Source organism: Phyllobates terribilis, unplaced genomic scaffold (genome assembly GCF_046119375.1).
Source record: "Phyllobates terribilis strain yellow unplaced genomic scaffold, ASM4611937v1 Scaffold_7__3_contigs__length_470593459, whole genome shotgun sequence".
Classification (NCBI taxonomy): domain Eukaryota; kingdom Metazoa; phylum Chordata; class Amphibia; order Anura; family Dendrobatidae; genus Phyllobates; species Phyllobates terribilis.
In genome coordinates this window covers 71,150,839-71,170,878 of record NW_027362767.1, presented here as the reverse complement: position 1 = coordinate 71,170,878, position 20,040 = coordinate 71,150,839, and the positions used below count along the sequence as shown (strand labels likewise).

General features: G+C 45.5%; 1 protein-coding gene across 5 annotated transcripts in view; it reads left to right on the top strand.

Moving 5' to 3' along the window:
- Window positions 1-8,797: 8,797 nt before the first annotated feature.
- The window catches only part of DAAM1 (dishevelled associated activator of morphogenesis 1), a 188,257-nt gene continuing 177,014 nt past the window's right edge, over window positions 8,798-20,040 (top strand). For 2 of the 5 annotated variants that reach the window (XM_073638751.1, XM_073638750.1), the window contains exon 1: window positions 8,798-9,020. The gene's annotated coding sequence lies outside the window, so the exon portion shown is untranslated. The remainder of the gene's footprint in view (window positions 9,021-20,040) is intronic. The other 3 variants (XM_073638748.1, XM_073638753.1, XM_073638754.1) reach the window with 3 other exon arrangements.

The window sequence follows — 20,040 nt, the reverse complement described above, 5'->3', positions numbered from 1 at the left end:
TGTTTCCCCCACCATGCTTCATGGTTGGGACGGTGTTCTTGGGGTTGTACTCATCTTTCTTATTCCTCCAAACACGGCGAGTGGAGTTGAGACCAAAAAGTTCTATTTTTGGTCTCATCTGATCACATGACCTTCTCCCATGCCTCCTCTGGATCATCCAGATGGTCATTGGTGAACTTCAAACGGATCTGGACATGTGTTGGCGTGAGCAGGGGGACCTTGCGTGACCTGCAGGATTTTAATCCATGACGGCGTAGTGTGTTACTAACGGTAATGTTTGAGACTGTGGTCACAGCTCTCTTCAGGTCATTGACCAGATCCTGCCATGTAGTTCTGGGCTGATTCCTGACCTTTGTCAGAATCATCCTTACCCCACAAGGTGAGATCTTGCATGGGGCTCCAGACTGAGGAAGATTGAAAGTCATCTTGTGTTTCTTCCATTTTCTAATAATTGTAACAGTTGTTGCCTTCTCACCAAGCTGCTTGCCTATTGTCCTGTAACCCATCCCAGCCTTGTGCAGGTCTACAATTTTGTCCCTGGTGTCCTTAGACTACTCTTTGGCCTTGTCCATGGTGGAGAGGTTGGAGTGTGATTGATTGAGGGTGTGGACAGGTGTCTTTTATATAGGTAAGGGGTTCAAACAGGTGCAATTAATACAGATAATGAGTGCAGAGTAGGAGGGCTTCTTAAAGAAAAGCTAACAGATCTGTGAGAGCCAGAATTCTTGCTGATAGTTGGTAGATGATTAAATACTTATTTCATACAATAAAATGCAAATTAATTATGTAAAAATCATACAATGTGATTTTTTAGTTTTCATTTTTAGATTCTGTCTCACAGGTGAAGTGTACCTACGATAAAAATTACAGACCTCTCCATTCTTTTTAGGTGGGGAAACTTGCAAAATTGGCAGAGTATCAAATACTTATTTTACCCACTGTACATGTATATATGTATGTGTATATATATATATATATATATATATATATATATATATATATATATATATATATACATATATCCTATTTGGTATCACTGTGTCCGTAACAGTCAGAATAAGATAATACATGTACATAATAAAAATATATAAGTTAATAATTACTAACTATAATTATAGAAATAATAAGAATAAATATTAAAATATCCTAATATTTATCCCATACGTAAAAAAAGATATATATATATATATATATATATATATATATATATATATATATATATATATATATATACAGCTCTGGCAAAAATTAAGAGACCACTGCAAAATTTTAATTTTCTCTGATTTTTCTCTTTATAGGTATATTTTTGAGTAAAATGTACATTGTTGTTTTAGTCTATAAACTACTGACGACATGTCTCCGAAATTCAAAGCTAAACATTTTGTATTTATTTGCAGCAAATGATAAAGCGTCAAAACACTAAAAAGGAAACAGTGCTTTCAGACCTCAAATTACTCATGTTTTAACTCCGGAAGAGTTCAGAAATCAATATTTGGTGGAATAACCATGATTTTTAATCCCAGCTTTCATGCGTCTTGGCTGCTTTCCACCAGTCTTTCCATGCTTTCCAATAGAAAACTGTTCAGTGGTCTCTCAATTTTTGCCAGAGCTGTATATATTTGGTATAGTCGTATGTGGAACTGTCAGAATAAAATAATTCATGCTAATAATAATAAAATATAATTGATAATAATTAATAACCATAATAATAGAAATAATAATAAGAATAAATAATAAAGTGTCCTAATATTTATCTCATATATAAAAAAATAAATAAAATAAAAAAATAACCTTATCTGGTATTGCCATGTGCGTATTGGTCAGAATAAAATAATACTTGTAAATAATAGCAAATATAATGGATAATAATAGTTAATAATTGCTAATGTAGCACCCTGAGGATTCGGCTGCTACAGGGGTATTGCACCTCAACCCAGAGGTGTGATATTCCACTCCCGGGTAAGGATGGAGTGTGGAACTGAGCTCAGTAGGCTGCATGCACTACACACATCCCATTTCCGAGGAACAGACCGACGGTACTCCCACTAGAGAAATGTGCAGGTACGACAGTGTCTGTTCCTGGCTGGAGTGGGAGGGGGGTGGAACATCCCAGTAGTGTAGGGGCAGATAGGGGGAGCAGTCTGGGTAGTGCTAGGAGCTCATTGGGTGCTGGTCACCTGAGCTCACACATAGAGGGAGTATATAAGGTGGGCACCATCTTAGGACAGGGTCTTTTGCAGAGTGAGGTCAGTCTGTCAGAGTTGAGTCAGAGAAGCAGAGCAGAGGAGAAGAGCAGCTCCAAGGCCAAGAGAGAGAGAGAGGAGAAAGAAAGACCCAGAGGGGGAGAAAGAAGGAACTCCAAGAGCCCAAATTAGACCAGAGGGTGAAGAGTTGGCAACAGGGTACCGGATCCCAAGCTGGCAGAGGCTACAGCACACCTTAGCCAGGAACCGGAGGTCGTGGGCAGGACCGATCTGCCACGATCACCCACTAAATCCACCCGGAAGGCAGACCAGGAATAGGGTCAGGGAACCCAGAGACAAGGGTTTACCACCAAGAGGCCCGAGGGAGCCGGACATAGGTGGATCCCTGGTGGGGAAGGCCAGAGAAGAGGACAGGACAGAAAGGGAGCTCAGGACCACGCTCCAGAATCACCTGGGGGTTGGCTGAGTCCAGGACCTGGTGGACGCAGCACGGCTCGGGTGGTCACTTAAGGCCGGAGTGACCAGAACAACTGCAGTAAGTAAACAAACCCTGAACTGCACAGCCCGACTCTGAGTCTCATTTCCATCCTCGCTGCACCACCACAACCCCCATCCTCTGCAACTGACCCCCTGAGGCTATACCCCTCCCGTTGGGGGTTATACTACCTGAGCTGCACATACATCACCAGCCTCAGCGGACCCTGCTGCAGCGGCGGCCGTATTGACCGCAATTCAACGGGTGGCGTAGTCGACACAAAAGAACATCTAGTAACATCATAAGGACTGCCACACACTGAGCTTGACACCCTGGGCACGGACCGGGTCACAGCCACTCGGAGACTACAACCCCCATCTGATCCGGCTCCGGGTATCCCCAACAACACTGGCCCAGGGGGCGCGTCAACTTTGGCGTAGTCGGCAGGATAACGTGCCCGCAACAACCGGGTACTGCGTGCCTGAAGAGAAGTTCACCGTTACCTCAAAAAGAAGTCTCCCGCCGGTTCCGGAGGGTCCCCGCCAACGGACCCCATCACAGGTCGTTTCCCGCCGGTTGTCCGCCATTTGCAGCTTTTTCCCGCCATCCATGGAGTTTCCCGCCACTGGGAGACGATTCCCGCCATTTCCGAAGATTTCCCGCCTTGGAAGAGCGGACGCCATTATGGGCGTGCCAGAGGGTGGCAAAAGGCCACCTCCCATCGTGGGCCAGGTCGAAGAATGGCGCCAAAAGCGGAAACTGCGCCCACCAACAGAGACTGTGATGCTGGAAGTGTCCATCAGCGTAAGAGAACTGCCCCTGGAACTGAAGTTGCCCTGGGACCACCCTCAATGTGGGCGGAGACAGAACAAGAGAGCAAAGATGGGTGTCGCCTGGAGCAGTCTGGAGAGAGCGCACCCGGAGACAAGACGTCTGGAAGAGAGTCCAGAGAGAGCCTACCCGGAGATGGAGGGAGAGTCAGGCAGCACCGACCCAGTGGTCAGGAGCCTGTTGCAGGTCGCTACTCCAGAAGGCCTGCTGGAGATCCTAGCACAGCTCCCCCGAGACCGGGAGTGTGCACAGACCGCGCTGGAGGGCCTCGCACGGAGAATGGCCCGGGTGCAGCGGGAGACGTTGGCGGAGTGGAGCCGAGAGATGGCCCAGCAGACCGAAACCCGTCAGCGGAGCACGCCACCCGAGACGAGGAGACAGACCGCCTCTGAGGATGGCGCAGGAGGAATGAAGGCAGGAGACGGCGCCGAGAAGGGAGCTGAACGGACGGAGGCAGGTAAAGGGGACGTTTCTACCCCGAGCCGGGAAACCGCGTGCCTGCCCCAGCTCCCCGTCGCAGAGCCCGAAATTCCCCCTGCCGTGCCCGTCGCTGCATCGTCACCACCGCCGACTAGGCCTCAGCCGGAAACCGCGGCCGCGACCCCTGTGACGTCACACGCCTCGACCTCGAGCGTGGCCAAGCAGGAAATACCACCGGCCTGGTCGCAAGGCCTAGTACCCCCGGGCGCCGCAATACCAACAGCGCCCCCTACCTCCGCGGAGCCACCGGCCTGGTCGCAGGGCCGAATAACCCAGGGCGCCGCCGTTCTTACGGTGCCCTTTGCCTTTAAGGTGCCCCAGGCCTGGTCGCAAGGCCTGGTCAACCCGGGCGCCGCTACCATCAACGCGCCCTCAACATCTCGAGTGCCGCACCTGGGTGAAGATCTATTCGCCCAGCATACGTGCCCGGATGGGCAGCCCTTCATATGGCCCCAGGAGTACATTCAGCTGGAACTCCAGAGAGCAAGGCCCATGTGCGAGCCCCTGATTCCGGCTCCGAAGCCCGTAAAGAGGACCTCGCCCCCGCTGGAGGAGGCACAGTTTGAGTGGGACCCCACCGGAGAAGACCTCATGGGGTTCACTCAGGAGACTCGGGCGGCCGCAGCGGAGCGTGCAGAGTGCTGCCGCCAGCAGCTCGAGGTCTTCGAGAGGGAGCGGAGAGAGAGGCGGGTCCGGGAACAGCAAGCGCAGATAAGGAGCGCGGAGCAGAAGAGCCGGACCAGGAGGAATCCCCATGCAGCTCATGGTCCCCCTTCCACCGGGACTGTGATAAAATTCAATATGCAGCACGGATGGGGCTTTATCAGAGACCATCAGACCCCCGGCGACGTCTTTGTAACTCGCAGAGACGTAGAAAGCCATCTGCCGGAGGGACACAGAGGTCGTGACCTGTATGTAGGGGACGAGGTCACCTTCACCCGGCACAAGTGTGCCAAGGGACCCTACGCCCTCCATGTGCATCGCCTGACGGAGGAGGAGCTGCGGTGTGAGGAGGAGCAAGAGGACCCGGACGGGTCTGAAGAATCTAAAGAAGGAGCAGGAGGACGCCGTCATTGAAGTACGGTAGAGAGAGACTGTATAAAGTTGCCCGTCGGGGTACCAAGAACTGTTACTTATTTAAAATATGTTCCCCGTTGGGACCAGCCAAGAGTGAACTGTTAACCCCGTGTGTCCCTAGTTCCTAATACCTGGCCGAGGACTGAGAGCGGCCATAATTCCCTTGTATATAGTTGCGCTTCCTAAAGCGCCCCCTACCGGTTTTATAGGAAACCGTGTTTCTTCAAGAGACTGTCGCACTTTACCCGGTCACAAGTTGCACCGTGGCCGGAGGAACAAGAGTGTTATTTATGATAAGTTTTATATGAAAAGTTTATGCTGATAATATATGATGTTTTATATGTTTATGTTTTATGAAAAAAAATGTATGTTTGTGGATGTTTATATCTTACAGCCCGAGGACGTGCTGTGATTTACCAGGGGGGAATGTAGCACCCTGAGGATTCGGCTGCTACAGGGGTATTGCACCTCAACCCAGAGGTGTGATATTCCACTCCCGGGTAAGGATGGAGTGTGGAACTGAGCTCAGTAGGCTGCATGCACTACACACATCCCATTTCCGAGGAACAGACCGACGGTACTCCCACTAGAGAAATGTGCAGGTACGACAGTGTCTGTTCCTGGCTGGAGTGGGAGGGGGGTGGAACATCCCAGTAGTGTAGGGGCAGATAGGGGGAGCAGTCTGGGTAGTTCTAGGAGCTCATTGGGTGCTGGTCACCTGAGCTCACACATAGAGGGAGTATATAAGGTGGGCACCATCTTAGGACAGGGTCTTTTGCAGAGTGAGGTCAGTCTGTCAGAGTTGAGTCAGAGAAGCAGAGCAGAGGAGAAGAGCAGCTCCAAGGCCAAGAGAGAGAGAGAGGAGAAAGAAAGACCCAGAGGGGGAGAAAGAAGGAACTCCAAGAGCCCAAATTAGACCAGAGGGTGAAGAGTTGGCAACAGGGTACCGGATCCCAAGCTGGCAGAGGCTACAGCACACCTTAGCCAGGAACCGGAGGTCGTGGGCAGGACCGATCTGCCACGATCACCCACTAAATCCACCCGGAAGGCAGACCAGGAATAGGGTCAGGGAACCCAGAGACAAGGGTTTACCACCAAGAGGCCCGAGGGAGCCGGACATAGGTGGATCCCTGGTGGGGAAGGCCAGAGAAGAGGACAGGACAGAAAGGGAGCTCAGGACCACGCTCCAGAATCACCTGGGGGTTGGCTGAGTCCAGGACCTGGTGGACGCAGCACGGCTCGGGTGGTCACTTAAGGCCGGAGTGACCAGAACAACTGCAGTAAGTAAACAAACCCTGAACTGCACAGCCCGACTCTGAGTCTCATTTCCATCCTCGCTGCACCACCACAACCCCCATCCTCTGCAACTGACCCCCTGAGGCTATACCCCTCCCGTTGGGGGTTATACTACCTGAGCTGCACATACATCACCAGCCTCAGCGGACCCTGCTGCAGCGGCGGCCGTATTGACCGCAATTCAACGGGTGGCGTAGTCGACACAAAAGAACATCTAGTAACATCATAAGGACTGCCACACACTGAGCTTGACACCCTGGGCACGGACCGGGTCACAGCCACTCGGAGACTACAACCCCCATCTGATCCGGCTCCGGGTATCCCCAACAACACTGGCCCAGGGGGCGCGTCACTAACAATAATGATAGAAATAATAATAAAAAGATAATCATTAATAATAATTACAGAAGTGATAAGAAGTACAAATAATAAAATGTCCTAATATTTATTCCGTGCATAAAAAAAATAAAAAGAATAACCTGGTATCGACATGTGCGTAACTGTCATGTTAATAATAATAAAAATAATTGATAATGAATAATTACAATAATTATAGGAATAATAACAATAATAAAATGTTCTAATATTTATTCCATATGTTAAATAAATATATAAAAATGGTCGACTCTTTTTTCTTTTGGTTACTTCGCCTCCCCATAAATGGAATAAAAAGAGATCAGAAAATTTGTAGTGATAAAAACTATATATGTCTTATATTCTAGGTTCTTCAAAGTAGCCACCTTTTGCTTTGATGACTGCTTTGCACACTCTTGGCATTCTCTTGATGAGCTTCAAGAGGTAGTCACCGGAAATGGTTTTCACTTCACAGGTGTGCCCTGTCAGGTTTAATAAGTGGGATTTCTTGCCTTATAAATGGGGTTGGGACCATCAGTTGTGTTGTGCAGAAGTCTGGTGGATACACAGCTGATAGTCCTGCTGAATAGACTGTTAGAATTTGTATTATGGCAAGAAAAAAGCAGCTAAGTAAAGAAAAACGAGTGGCCATCATTACTTTAAGAAACGAAGGTCAGTCAGTCCGAAAAATTGGGAAAACTTTGAAAGTGTCCCCAAGTGCAGTTGCAAAGACCATCAAGCGCTACAAAGAAACTGGCTCACATGAGGACCGCCCCAGGAAAGGAAGACCAAGAGTCACCTCTGCTTCTGAGGATAAGTTTATCCGAGTCACCAGCCTCAGAAATCGTAGGTTAACAGCAGCTCAGATTAGAGACCAGGTCAATGCCACACAGAGATCTAGCAGCTGACGCATCTCTACAACAACTGTTAAGAGGAGACTTTGTGCAGCAGGCCTTCATGGTAAAATAGCTGCTAGGAAACCACTGCTAAGGACAGGCAACAAGCAGAAGAGACTTGTTTGGGCTAAAGAACACAAGGAATGGACATTAGACCAGTGGAAATCTGTGCTTTGGTCTGATGAGTCCAAATTTGAGATCTTTGGTTCCAACCACCGTGTCTTTGTGCGACGCAGAAAAGGTGAACGGATGGACTCTACATGCCTGGTTCCCACCATGAAGCATGGAGGAGGAGGTGTGATGGTGTGGGGGGGCTTTGCTGGTGACACTGTTGGGGATTTATTCAAAATTGAAGGCATACTGAACCAGCATGGCTACCACAGCATCTTGCAGCGGCATGCTATTCCATCCGGTTTGCGTTTAGTTGGACCATCATTTATTTTTCAACAGGACAATGACCCCAAACACACCTCCAGGCTGTGTAAGGGCTATTTGACCAAGAAGGAAAGTGATGGGGTGCTACGCCAGATGACCTGGCCTCCACAGTCACCAGACCTGAACCCAATTGAGATGGTTTGGGGTGAGCTGGACCGCAGAGTGAAGGCAAAAGGGCCAACAAGTGCTAAGCATCTCTGGGAACTCCTTCAAGATTGTTGGAAGACCATTTCCGGTGACTACCTCTTGAAGCTCCTCAAGAGAATGCCAAGAGTGTGCAAAGCAGTCATCAAAGTAAAAGGTGGCTACTTTGAAGAACCTAGAATATAAGACATATTTTCAGTTGTTTCACACTTTTTTGTTAAGTATATAATTCCACATGTGTTAATTCATAGTTTTGATGCCTTCAGTGTGAATGTACAATTTTCAAAGTCATAAAAATACAGAAAAATCTTTAAATGAGAAAGTGTCCAAACTTTTGGTCTGTACTGTGTATATATATATATATATATATATATATATATATATATATATATATATAAACTGCATCCATTATTAGTCACCTCCCCCATGTTACATAGGGTGTATCCCCAGGAGTGACCGCCAGGTGGCAGCCCCGCTCGCTGAGCTTTGTGCTGCAGAGCCGCACTCCTCCTATTGTCAGCAGGCAATCCTATTCTTCGCCTGCAGATAAGAGCCGCACACAGGGAAGCAGAGCGGAGCCGGATCTATTGTGGGGGTTGTAGTTCAGAAACGCTTTGTTTGGAAGCTGACAACAGCCGCCCGGAACTACAGATCCCAGAATCCTGTGCGCGTTATCAGCTGCCCCTGCGCACAGGCACGGAGAGAGTCACAATTGTGTCCTATCACACCGAGGAGGATGATGTCACCTGCGAGCTGCGCTGCACAGCGGCTGCGGGAGTTACCATAGAGCCCGGAGCCTGCTGCAATGTGGGGCATGGAGCCGTGCAGGTGAGGACCGGGGCAGGGGGGTGCAGCCGGGGCTGGGTGTGACACCACAGCTTGCTGGGGGCAGATTTGGGGGGCAGCTCTCACAATGGGGTCTCTGCTGCCATGTCCTGGGTGACTACATGGTGCATTGTTCTGGACTCCAGGCTTTGCTGGAGGATTGCTGTCACTATAGGATGTATATGGCACTGGTGTGGTCTGTGGCGGTGTACAAAGCAGCATTTCCCTCCTGAAAGTGGGGACATCCAGCTCCGCAGCCCAATAATGCTCATAGTGGTGACAGATTTTACAAGTTCGCTCATCGCCAGATTCATCTGTGATTTGCACCTTTTTTTTTACCATAATATATATACAGGTACCTATCATTAGTAGGAGGCTCAAAGCCCATCTGTACGGCCCCATAGGACATGCCGTCTATATGTTACATCTGTGCGTGCAAAGTCCTATACAGAAGACGTTATATTCACCATTATAGACTGAATTAGCCTGATGTTGTTATTATTATTTATTGCTTTTTTCACTTTGTAGGGTCACTGGTGGAGGTTGGGAGGCTCTTTTGTGGCCTGCCATCTAAATCCGCATGTAGAATTAAACGCACCGTGTACATTAATGGCAGTCCTTCCAACCATATGTCCATCCCAATGTCCATCCTGCATCTCCAGTGCTGCCTGCAGGGCCTCATTTACACGTCATTTAGTTATTTATTTTTTTCCTTTTGCATATGAGAAATAATAGACCATTTTTCGGCAGGATCCTACATCCATTTTTGGTCCATGTGTTCATTTTCACCATCACAGTGACATCCGTTTTTTTTTTTTTTTTTTATGCCAAAAAATAAATATAATTTCTTTCCTCTTGTGGCTTCTTATTACCCAGAGGAACAAAGCCTTGGGCACCAATTCATCATCTGTGAATATATATGTGTATGTATGTGTGTATTATTGCTACATTTTGTGCAAAATCAAAGGTGCTTTTTTTATTGTCTCTTACCTTTTGTCTTTTTGTTGCTCCTTTTTTAGAGCAAAAATTAGCATGATTGTTTAATAACATGTCACACGTTAGTCTTCAACTGCACAAAAAATAACATTAGGCAGCCTTTGTATTCTTGTACTGAACAGCAAATCTGCACATGGAAATCTGCAAGCCCTTTTCATAGAAATATTTGCAACAAATCTGTCACCTTTGAACATACCCCTTTTCAATATACTAAATACAATTTGCAAAAAATTTGTTGGATTCACTTTTCTCTTTACCTAGAATTATTTTTTTTAAATATCTTATTATTTATTTAATTTATTATTGTTTATTATTTTTTATATTAATATATATTTTTTTATTATTACAAAGTCCACTTATTTCTGATGTTTTTCTCTATCGGGAAGAAATGGATGTTTTCTGAGATGTCATGAAGTTAGTTTTCCAACTAATTGTAATTTTTGGGTTGTTATTTGTTAAGTTGTTTATCCCACTAAACAATAAATATTGGTGATAGATTTATTACCAGTGCTCCCCAGAGACCCCCAGTGCTCCCCAGAGGCCCCGCTCAGTTTACTTCTATGGGATCAATCATGCCCACGTGTGATCACTGCTCCCCTACACAATGAATGGCACTTAATGTAAATTATAACTTTGTAGTTTCGTGTTGTCTATGCGGATTGCTGGTATTATCAGTAGATAAGGGCACTGGACCATTTGTGCCTGTCTAATCTCAGCAGTATAATTAACAATATTCTACCCCTTGGTATCTTTCGGGATCTTGCCTTTTACATGCTTTTCACTGGTGCAGACAAGATAATCAGGTTTTCACAGAAGTGATAAACTTCTCTTGGTTTAAAACCCTTCCCTAACCCCCGGCTACGATCATTATCTACTTGCAACAACCCTACAGACAGTCTTCGATTTCACTGTATAGAAAAAAAATCAGCAGAGCACAAGCTTTTCCTTATTCTAGGTCTTGCATTCAAGAGGGTTTCTGATGACTTCCATCAGTAATTTTAGTTTTGCATTGCTAAATCTGTATTATGGCTGCAACCCCAGGCCCACTGCTGGACTGATCAGTGAAATGAATGACCTATGATCCTGTAGCGCTGCATTCACACACAGGTGTGTCACGGTCAATGTATCTTTCCAACCCAAGAACCCAAACTCAACTTTCTCGTAGACATCTATGAGGATGTGATGTCCAGGTCAGGAGTCCTGGGCCGGTCTGTGCTTCACAGTCCAAAATCGGACCATGCCTGCCATGAAACATGGTCCACGAAACACGGACCGGCCACAGGGCTCTTGACCTGAACTTGATCGTCTCATATATGGAGGTTGCGGAATTCGAGTCAGGAGACCAACAGCCCGTACGTACATCAGTCTGTGCATGGACCATGTTTTACGGACATCTGAATTTAGCCTCCGTTTCAGTGATTGGACCTATGTCCGTTAGGCTGGGTTCACATCACAGTTGCCCCAACGTTCAGCGGCTCTGTCGGTGCTTATGTCCTTCCATTCGGACCTATGTGTTGACGACCATTGACTGTAATGATGCTGATGGGGTCACCGTGTGCACTGTTGGACATAATTTTTGGCTGTATCCGCATAGGTGAGGTGGGCAGGAAGATGCAGTTGAGTAAGTCTTGCTTCCCGCCTCCATTAAGCATATATGGCCGAAAATGATGCACGACAGAGCACACTGACTCCGTCTGCAGCATTATAGTCATTAGTCCCGTCAGTGTATGCGTCCGAATCTCGTTTTACTGGGGTTCGGACGTAATTCCCAACAAAGCGACTGAACGTAAATGACAGGGGCAAATGTGATGTGAACCCCGTGTGCCGGATGCAAGTCCTATCATCCAAACCCGATGGAGTGACTAAACGCATACTAAACCATGATATGGACATAGCCCCATAGGTAATATTCAGGTAACTAAGAATGCACCCATATTACACTCCTATTGTCCTGAATCTGCACGTTAAAGTGAGATGTGTCAAGATTAGTGAAGGTGTGCTTTCTGGGCCACCGGTGTCACCTGGCCGCCTTCTGGCTCCACTTATTCTAGTGAGAAGTTTATTCCTGTCGAAATATGACAATGGTTGCTATCCCAGGAATTGTATCCTGCAATTCTGCAGCCTTCACACAAAGTGGATTTCTCCTTTCGGCCACTGTTACTCATCCGGCATTCACAGGCCATGGCCGGACCGGCCGGGGGTCTTCAGACCCAAAGTCAATAGCCTCGTGTATGCGTATGAGGCCTGGAAGTCGTGAAATCGGAGTAAATCTTGTAGAATTTGGATGCACCAAAAGTTTGGCACAAGCAACAATGCGCAGTAGGACGGGGTCTATAGTGTAGGTTTCCATTTCTGAACCCCTTTAATAGACAGAGCAGCATCCGCACCTCCTAGAAGTACAAATTGTGCCCCACACCAGGGTCAGACATATCATTGGTGCAACCTATGCGGTCGCCCAGGGGGCCAAGAGGTAAAGGGGCCACTACCACCTCCAAAGCAGGTGCAATTTTGCATTTTTAGGAGCTCTATGATGGCAAAGGGCCCCTATATTGTTCTTGAACAGGGGCCTCTTCTGTCTGTGTCCACCCCCCACACCATCAACTTAATGTCTCCCAGTTCCCTTTAGGATATGTTCTTACATTGCATTTTTCACTGTGGATATTGTTGTAGGAAATATTGCCACTGTCCCATTCATCTGAAACAACCCCACTCGCATGACTCGAACAGATTTCCGTCTCGTAAATTTCTGCAACCAAATCTGCATATTGGGGATTTGCCCTTATTGGCTGCAGTGCATTTCGTGTCAGTCGAGGTTAGGCTGCAGAAGTCATTGCCTGCCCCGAAATCACAACGATTTCCAAAAACGGTGAAGACCAGGAACAATTGAACCGTGACCTGATTGTCATTGCTGGCAGGGGTTGCCTTTGCATTCTGACACAGCGGTGGGATTGTGGAAAGGCAGAGATCTGGCTGACTGCCTATCAGTTTAGCAGAGTTGGAAGGGAGGGTGAGGGTCTGCAGTTGCCATAGCGACTCCCCCTGTCATTGGAGCGTTCCTATCTGCTAGCAGCTTCTATAGAGGTCAGGTGGTCCGCGAGGCAGTTATGTCGGGTGTAACATATGGGGGAGTTTACCCAGACAGTAAAAGGATGAAATGAGCCCTTTTACTTGTCCTGCCGCACAATCCTACAAAGATTTATCTGCGTTTTCCTATACATTGCTTATTCATTCATCTATTTATGTTTTATGGAGAAGAAACGAATGTCGTGTAGCAGAGCCACATTTATTTTTTGGGAAAACGTATCCCCTTTCCTGTTGTCTATTTAGTCAACGAATGGTTAAAATTATCTTATTTTATAGAGGACGAGATCAGTGTGTTTCATCTGAGTGTGGAGTTGTCCTGACTCTTCCCCCCAGTGGTCCATGTTGGTGGAGAGAAGGATCAGGCAGGTGGACTTCAACATGCCCAATCCCTTTGTTTTCATGGGAGATAAACTGTCCTAAAGAGAGAGCAGTTATGTTTGTATGGCTGACTGCAATCTAAGGTTTATGGCCGCCTTTTGACCTCTTGGACATGGTTGTTTGGTCTCGTGCATGGAGTCTGTGCTGCTGCATAGGGATATGTCAGACAGGATACAATATGTTGTGCTCACCTATGGAGGACCACCACAGAATGTACACCGGACGATTACAATGTCATTATTCGAGATCATGCCTGCTGTCCAATGTGTATACCATTTATTATGCATTGCTTATATAGCACCATTAATTCCACAGCGCTTTACAGACATCATCATCTCTGTCCCCATTGGGGCTCACAATCTACATTCGCTATCATTATGTCTTTTGGAGTGTGGGAGAACCCGGAGGAAACCCACGCAAACACGGGGAAAACATACAAACTCCTTGCAGATGTTGTCCTTGGTGGGATTTGAACTCCAGACCGCAATGCTGCAGTGCTAACCACTGAGCCATCTTGCTGACCATGAGTGTATGTGCCCAATAGAAGGTGCCCTAGTTACAGTGGGTACGTAAAGTATTCAGACCGCTTTAAATTTTTTACTCTTTGTTTCATTGCAGCCATTTGGTAAATTCTAAAAAGTTCATTTTTTTCTCATTAATGTACACTCTGCACCCCATCTTGACTGAAAAAAAGCAGAAATGTAGAATTTTTTGCAAATTTATTAAAAAAGAAAAACTGAAATATCACATGGTCATAAGTATTCAGACCCTTTGCTCAGACACTCATATTTAAGTCACATGCTGTCCATTTCCTTGTGATCCTCCTTGAGATGGTTCTACTCCTTCATTGGAGTCCAGCTGTGTTTAATTAAACTGATAGGACTTGATTTGGAAAGGCACACACCTGTCTATATAAGACCTCACAGCTCACAGTGCATGTCAGACCAAATGAGAATCATGAGCTCAAAGGAACTTCCCAAGGAGCTCAGATACAGAATTGTGGCAAGGCACAGATCTGGCCAAGGTTACAAAAGAATATCTGCAGTACTCAAGGTTCCTAAGAGCACAGTGGCCTCCATAATCCTTAAATGGAAGAAGTTTGGGACCACGAAAAGTCTTCCTAGACCTGGCCGTCCAGCCAAACTGAGCAATCGTGGGAGAAGAGCATTGGTGAGAAAGGTAAAGAAGAATCCCATGATCACTGTGGCTGAGCTCCAGAGATTGGGTAGGGAGATGAGAGAAAGTTCCACAAAGTCAACTATCACTGCAGCCCTCCACCAGTCAGGCCTTTATGGCAGAGTGGCCCTATGGAAATCCTCTCCCCAGTGCAAGACATATGAAAGCCAGCATTGAGTTTGCTCAAAAACACATGAATGACTCCCAGACTATGAGAAATTAGATTCTCTGGTCTGATGAGACGAAGATAGAACTTTTTGGTGATAATTCTAAACGGTATGTGTGAAGAAAACCAGGCACTGCTCATCACCTGCCCAATACCATCCCAACAGTGAAACATGGTGGTGGCAACATCATGCTATGGGGGTGTTTTTCAGCTGCAGGGACAGGATGACTGGTTGCAATTGAAGGAAACATGAATGCGGCCAATTACAGAGATATCCTGGATCAAAACCTCTTCCCGAGTGCTGTGGACCTCAGACTTGGCCGAAAGTTCACCTTCCAACAAGACAATAACCCTAAGCACATAGCTAAAATAACAAAGGAGTGGCTTCAGAACAAATCTGTCATCATTCTTGACTGCCCCAGCCAGAGCCCTGACCTAAACCCAATTGAGCATCTCTGGAGAGACCTGAAAATGGCTGACCACCAACGTTCACCATCCAACCCGACGAAACTGGGGAGGATCTGCAAGGAAGAATGGCAGAGGATCCCCAAATCCAGGTGTGAAAAACTTGTTGCATCATTCCCAAGAAGACTCATGGCTGTACTAGCTCAAAAGGGTGATTTTACTCCATACTGATCAAAGGGTCTGAATACTTATGACCATGTGATATTTCAGTTTTTCTTTTTTAATAAATTTGCAAAAATTTCTACATTTCTGATTTTTTTGAGTCAAGATGGGGTGCAGAGTGTACTTTAGTGAGAAAAAAAATGAAGTTTTTAGATTTTACCAAATAGCTGCAATGAAACAAGGAGTGAAAAATTTAAAGGGGTCTGAATACTTTCCGTACCCACTGTATGTGCCCGATAGAAGGTGCCCTAGTTATGTGCCCGATGGAAGGTGCTCTAGTTAATCAAACCATTTTACCAGAGTTTTTGCATAAAACTGCTTGAAATGTTGCAAAGTTTTTGTGCAACTCGCAGTTGCAAAATAATGTAGCATCTTTTGTCATTTTTGCGACAATCCCAGCACCTTTTTTGAGCAGAGATAAGAAGGAGAATGGCTGAACGTGGCCATCAAACTCTTTGTAAGTTATGCCAATAAAGTGGTGTAAATTATAACAGAAATGTATCCTGGCCCCCGTGACTAGTGTACGTTTTGGTGGTTCCCTGAAAGATGTGCCAATTTATGGATTTGGCGCATCGTGCTCCTGTGCACTGGCCATCAAAACGGGCATGCACACAGCCAGTCTTATTGAATCGGGTCATATGTGCACTTGGCCTAATTCATTTAAGGCCTCATTCAGACATCCATGTTTGATTTTTTTTTTCCTTGGACAAAAAAAATTGGGACATTTGAACAGCTCCATAAACTTTAATGGGTGCGTGTTCTGTGCATGGATGGCACACGTAAGTGACAAACAGACGTCTGAATGAGGCCTGATATGTATGGGGTTGTCCTGATTTTCCCTCCAATGGCAAATAATGGGGGGAGAGAAGGATTGGGCAGTGGGATTTCAACATGCCCAGTCCATTTGTGCTAGTGGGATATAAATTGTTGCTAAAGAGAGAGCGCGGTCAGCTAAATGCTTGTCCCATATTCAATTCAGGGGTGCTGATCACGTCTCCTGTCCTGTATGAGACTTATTTCAGACAAGGTTGTAGGCAAAATGTTGACAAATGCCCGTCTGCACAGTGATGTGACTAGTCCGAGGCCAGGGTGGCTTCTCCCTGTCCTGCTGCCCTAAATTGCCATGTCTTTCCCTATGTTTTGTGATTAGAGAGAGACCTGTCAGTCAAGGGAAGCAGGGCGGGAAGAAGCCTCCAGAGACCTGCCCTGGACAAGTTGCATAATCAACTTTAAAAGTTGGCTCAGTGGTTAACACTGGGGTCCGGGGTTCAAATCCCACCAAGGACAACATCTGCAAGGAGTTTGTATGTTCTCCCCGTGTTTGCGTGGGTTTCCTCCCACCCTCCAAAGACATACTGCTAGGGAATTTAAATGTCTGTAAAGCGCTGTGGAATATGATGGTGCTATATAAGCAATGCGTAACAGAAGTGTATTTTGTCTGAAACGCAGCAGTATTTCAGAATAAATCATACACGGCTGCAATAATTTAAGTGGCATTCTGATTCATGCTGCCAGTAGTACAGAAAACATGAATAAGCTGGGGTAAACCCTTTAAAAAAAAAAGAAAAAAAAAAGTAGATTTATATGTGCAGAATATAAAAAAAAAAAAAAAAGTAAAAAGTGTCACTTGGCATAGTATTGGCTCTTGCTGTGCACGGTAATAGACCTGAACCTATACTATGCCAAGTAACACTTTTTTTTTTTTACTTTTGACCTAAAAATTATGTAAGATATGAAGTGTTTATTGCCTCAATCAAATTCACGCCTGACGTGCCGGCATGTATAATTAAAAACTGGTTACATTTTGCATTTTTGTGGTGAGTCATTGTTACGCAGGGTTCTGAAATTGTGGTGTTTTAACTGCCTATAAATAGCTGCACCACATCTATAATGGAGAGATTTGGTGCTCTCAGGGTGGTTACTTGTCATAATTTCCATTACAATCTGACCCCTGACGTCCTGATCCAGTCACGGGTACATTATCAATTGCATAGAGAAAACGATCCCTCCGTAACACCGCTTCTTCAGGGGCTCATTTTCCTGCGGTGGGAATAGGTTTTGCTATTCTTATCTATGCAGCAGAGGTCGAGCCTGAGATGAATGTTTAATGTCTGATATTATTTTTGCGAGGTGTATTCCTATGTCACTCGGGTTAGATGAAATGTGTCACCCGAGTTCATCATTACTCCCCCTCCCCCGCCTGCTGGTGACATTCCTGTCCTCGGATGAGCCGAGGAATATTCTGTGCATCTGACCGTATCTAAGTGGAAGGAACTTGACAGCGGCACAGTCTCCTTCCCCCTAGGTGTATGATTGTGTATGCACCTCTAACGTGACCGGATTATTAATATCGGGTCTTCTCCGGATCTAGTCACCGTCCTCGGTATAAGAATAAAGGCTCGGATAGATGCTTCACCACCAGACATGTAAGATTTGTGCAAGGTGCATCCAATATTGTCATTTTAATATGACTTGATGATCAGGATCACTGAGGATTCACATGGCGGTAATTTGTGGTCCTACGTTTTGGCCTTGGGGGGGAGCTTTCATCAGAAAATTACCTATAGTTAAAATCCGGTTTATGTGTTAAAAAAAAAAATATGAAAAAAAAAATTGGCAAAATATTTTTAAAAGAATTGGTTAGTAATTTTGCAATTTTCACAATTGTCGCTGAGGCTTTTTTTACACTCCTACTTCCAGGAAGAGTTTTCTGCAGTTTCTTTATCATCAGAGGCTGGATTAAAAATGACAGGCAACGACAATAACTCAGGATCCACCAATCATAAGAGGTGTCACAACTGACCCTGTACACATTGACCTGTACAAAAGATAGGGTTGAGATCAGACTATTGTGCATGTACATGTGTTGTTTCCTGAAACAATCGGAAGTTAGAGTCTAAAAAAAAAAAAAAAGCCCCACGGCTTCTTTTAGACCAGTTTGGTTTATGAAACAAAAGACTCTTCAGGAAAACGATGGCAAAAAAGTCGTGACCCAATTGGGCACCGCCTGGTTCTACCGCGTGTGGCTCAAACTCCACCCAACACCAATTTCTGCATAATCTCGTTACAAAAACTTTCGACCATTGGCCTGACAAAGGGTTGGCAAAGCTTCAGTAGTGCTGCGACTGCACCATTGGCCTTATTCTTATGCATGTATAAAGATCATCGTTATCGGTGGCACATCGCTTAGTTTCAACAGGTGATGTGCTGCCGATAATATGTTCTATATAGGGACAGATCCATCGTATTAATGATCGTTTGGTACCCATCACTGTTTCATCAGCTCAGTAAACGAGCCCTGATTGGCTTGTGTACGTAGTCGACCGGCGGTCGTATAACGGCCTGTCCAAAATAGGCCATAAGAATTGGACATTATTGTTGGATATGCGTGTGAGTAATGGAGATGACTGAACGTCCTTGCCTCTCATTAACTCTCAGACTTTCAGGATTATTTTTTTTTATGTTATACCTTGGTCTCCATACTAAGTGACCACCATAACCTTAGGATTTCTCCATACTAAGTGACCACCATAACCTTAGGATTTCAGCTAATTTCCACTGTTTTATTGTAGGGTTGATGAATCAGTCATTTCACATCTTCAGGGCCACCTTCTGCACTGAGCGGGCTTTGTCTCCTGACCCTGACCATGTTTTGCTGGTATTTTTGTATAAATGTGAGTTTTCTAGTTGCAGTTTTGTCGCGTCTTTGTAAGCTTGTGGTGCAGCATTAACTTCTTGTGTGTCAGGTGTTACTACTACTGTCAGGGTTGCCGGCTTTGACGGGCTCCTTGGGTTGTTCCTTTGTTTGGCTTATCTAGTGGAATGCGTACAAGTCGGACTATTCTACAACTTCAGGTTTATTCAGATGACTAAACTTATTGTTCATCCCTCTGGTGTTACTCAACATGTTGCCTTTTCTGTAAGATAATATTTCCTAAAAATACCGAGAGGGTCAGTCAAAGTCTTCAGTTCGTTCTTCATGATGGTTGAGAAGTTGTGACTGGCTGCAACTTTTGACTGACGTGACCCGTTGTGTTATTTAGGCAGTGTAGATTACGGGCATATCTGGGATTTCTGAAATGTGCCTGATGGCAGGCAATGTGACTATATAATAAAATAACTATTACTTAAGTTTTCCAGGCAGTAAAAAATAAAAATCTGGCTGTCCCTCTGAGACCCCTCAAAACTACCCTGTTATCTTTTATTTTTAGCTCGCCTTAAGCACTATGTACAGGTGCATCTCACTAAATTAGAATATCATCAAAAAGTTAATTTATTTCAGTTCTTCAATACAAAAAGTGAAACTCATATATTATGTAGAGTCATTACCAGCAGAGTGATCTATTTCACGTGTTTATTTCTGTTAATGTTGATGATTATGGCTTCCCACCAATGAAATCACAAAAGTCATTATCTCAGTAAATTAGAATACTTTAGAACAGCTTGAAAAATGTTTTTAAAATCCAAAATGTTGGCCTACTGAAATGTATGTTCAGTAAATGCTCTCAATACTTGGTCGGGGATCCTTCTGCGTCAATTACTGCATCAATGCGGCAATGTGGCATGGAGGCGATCAGCCTGTGGCACTGCTGAGGG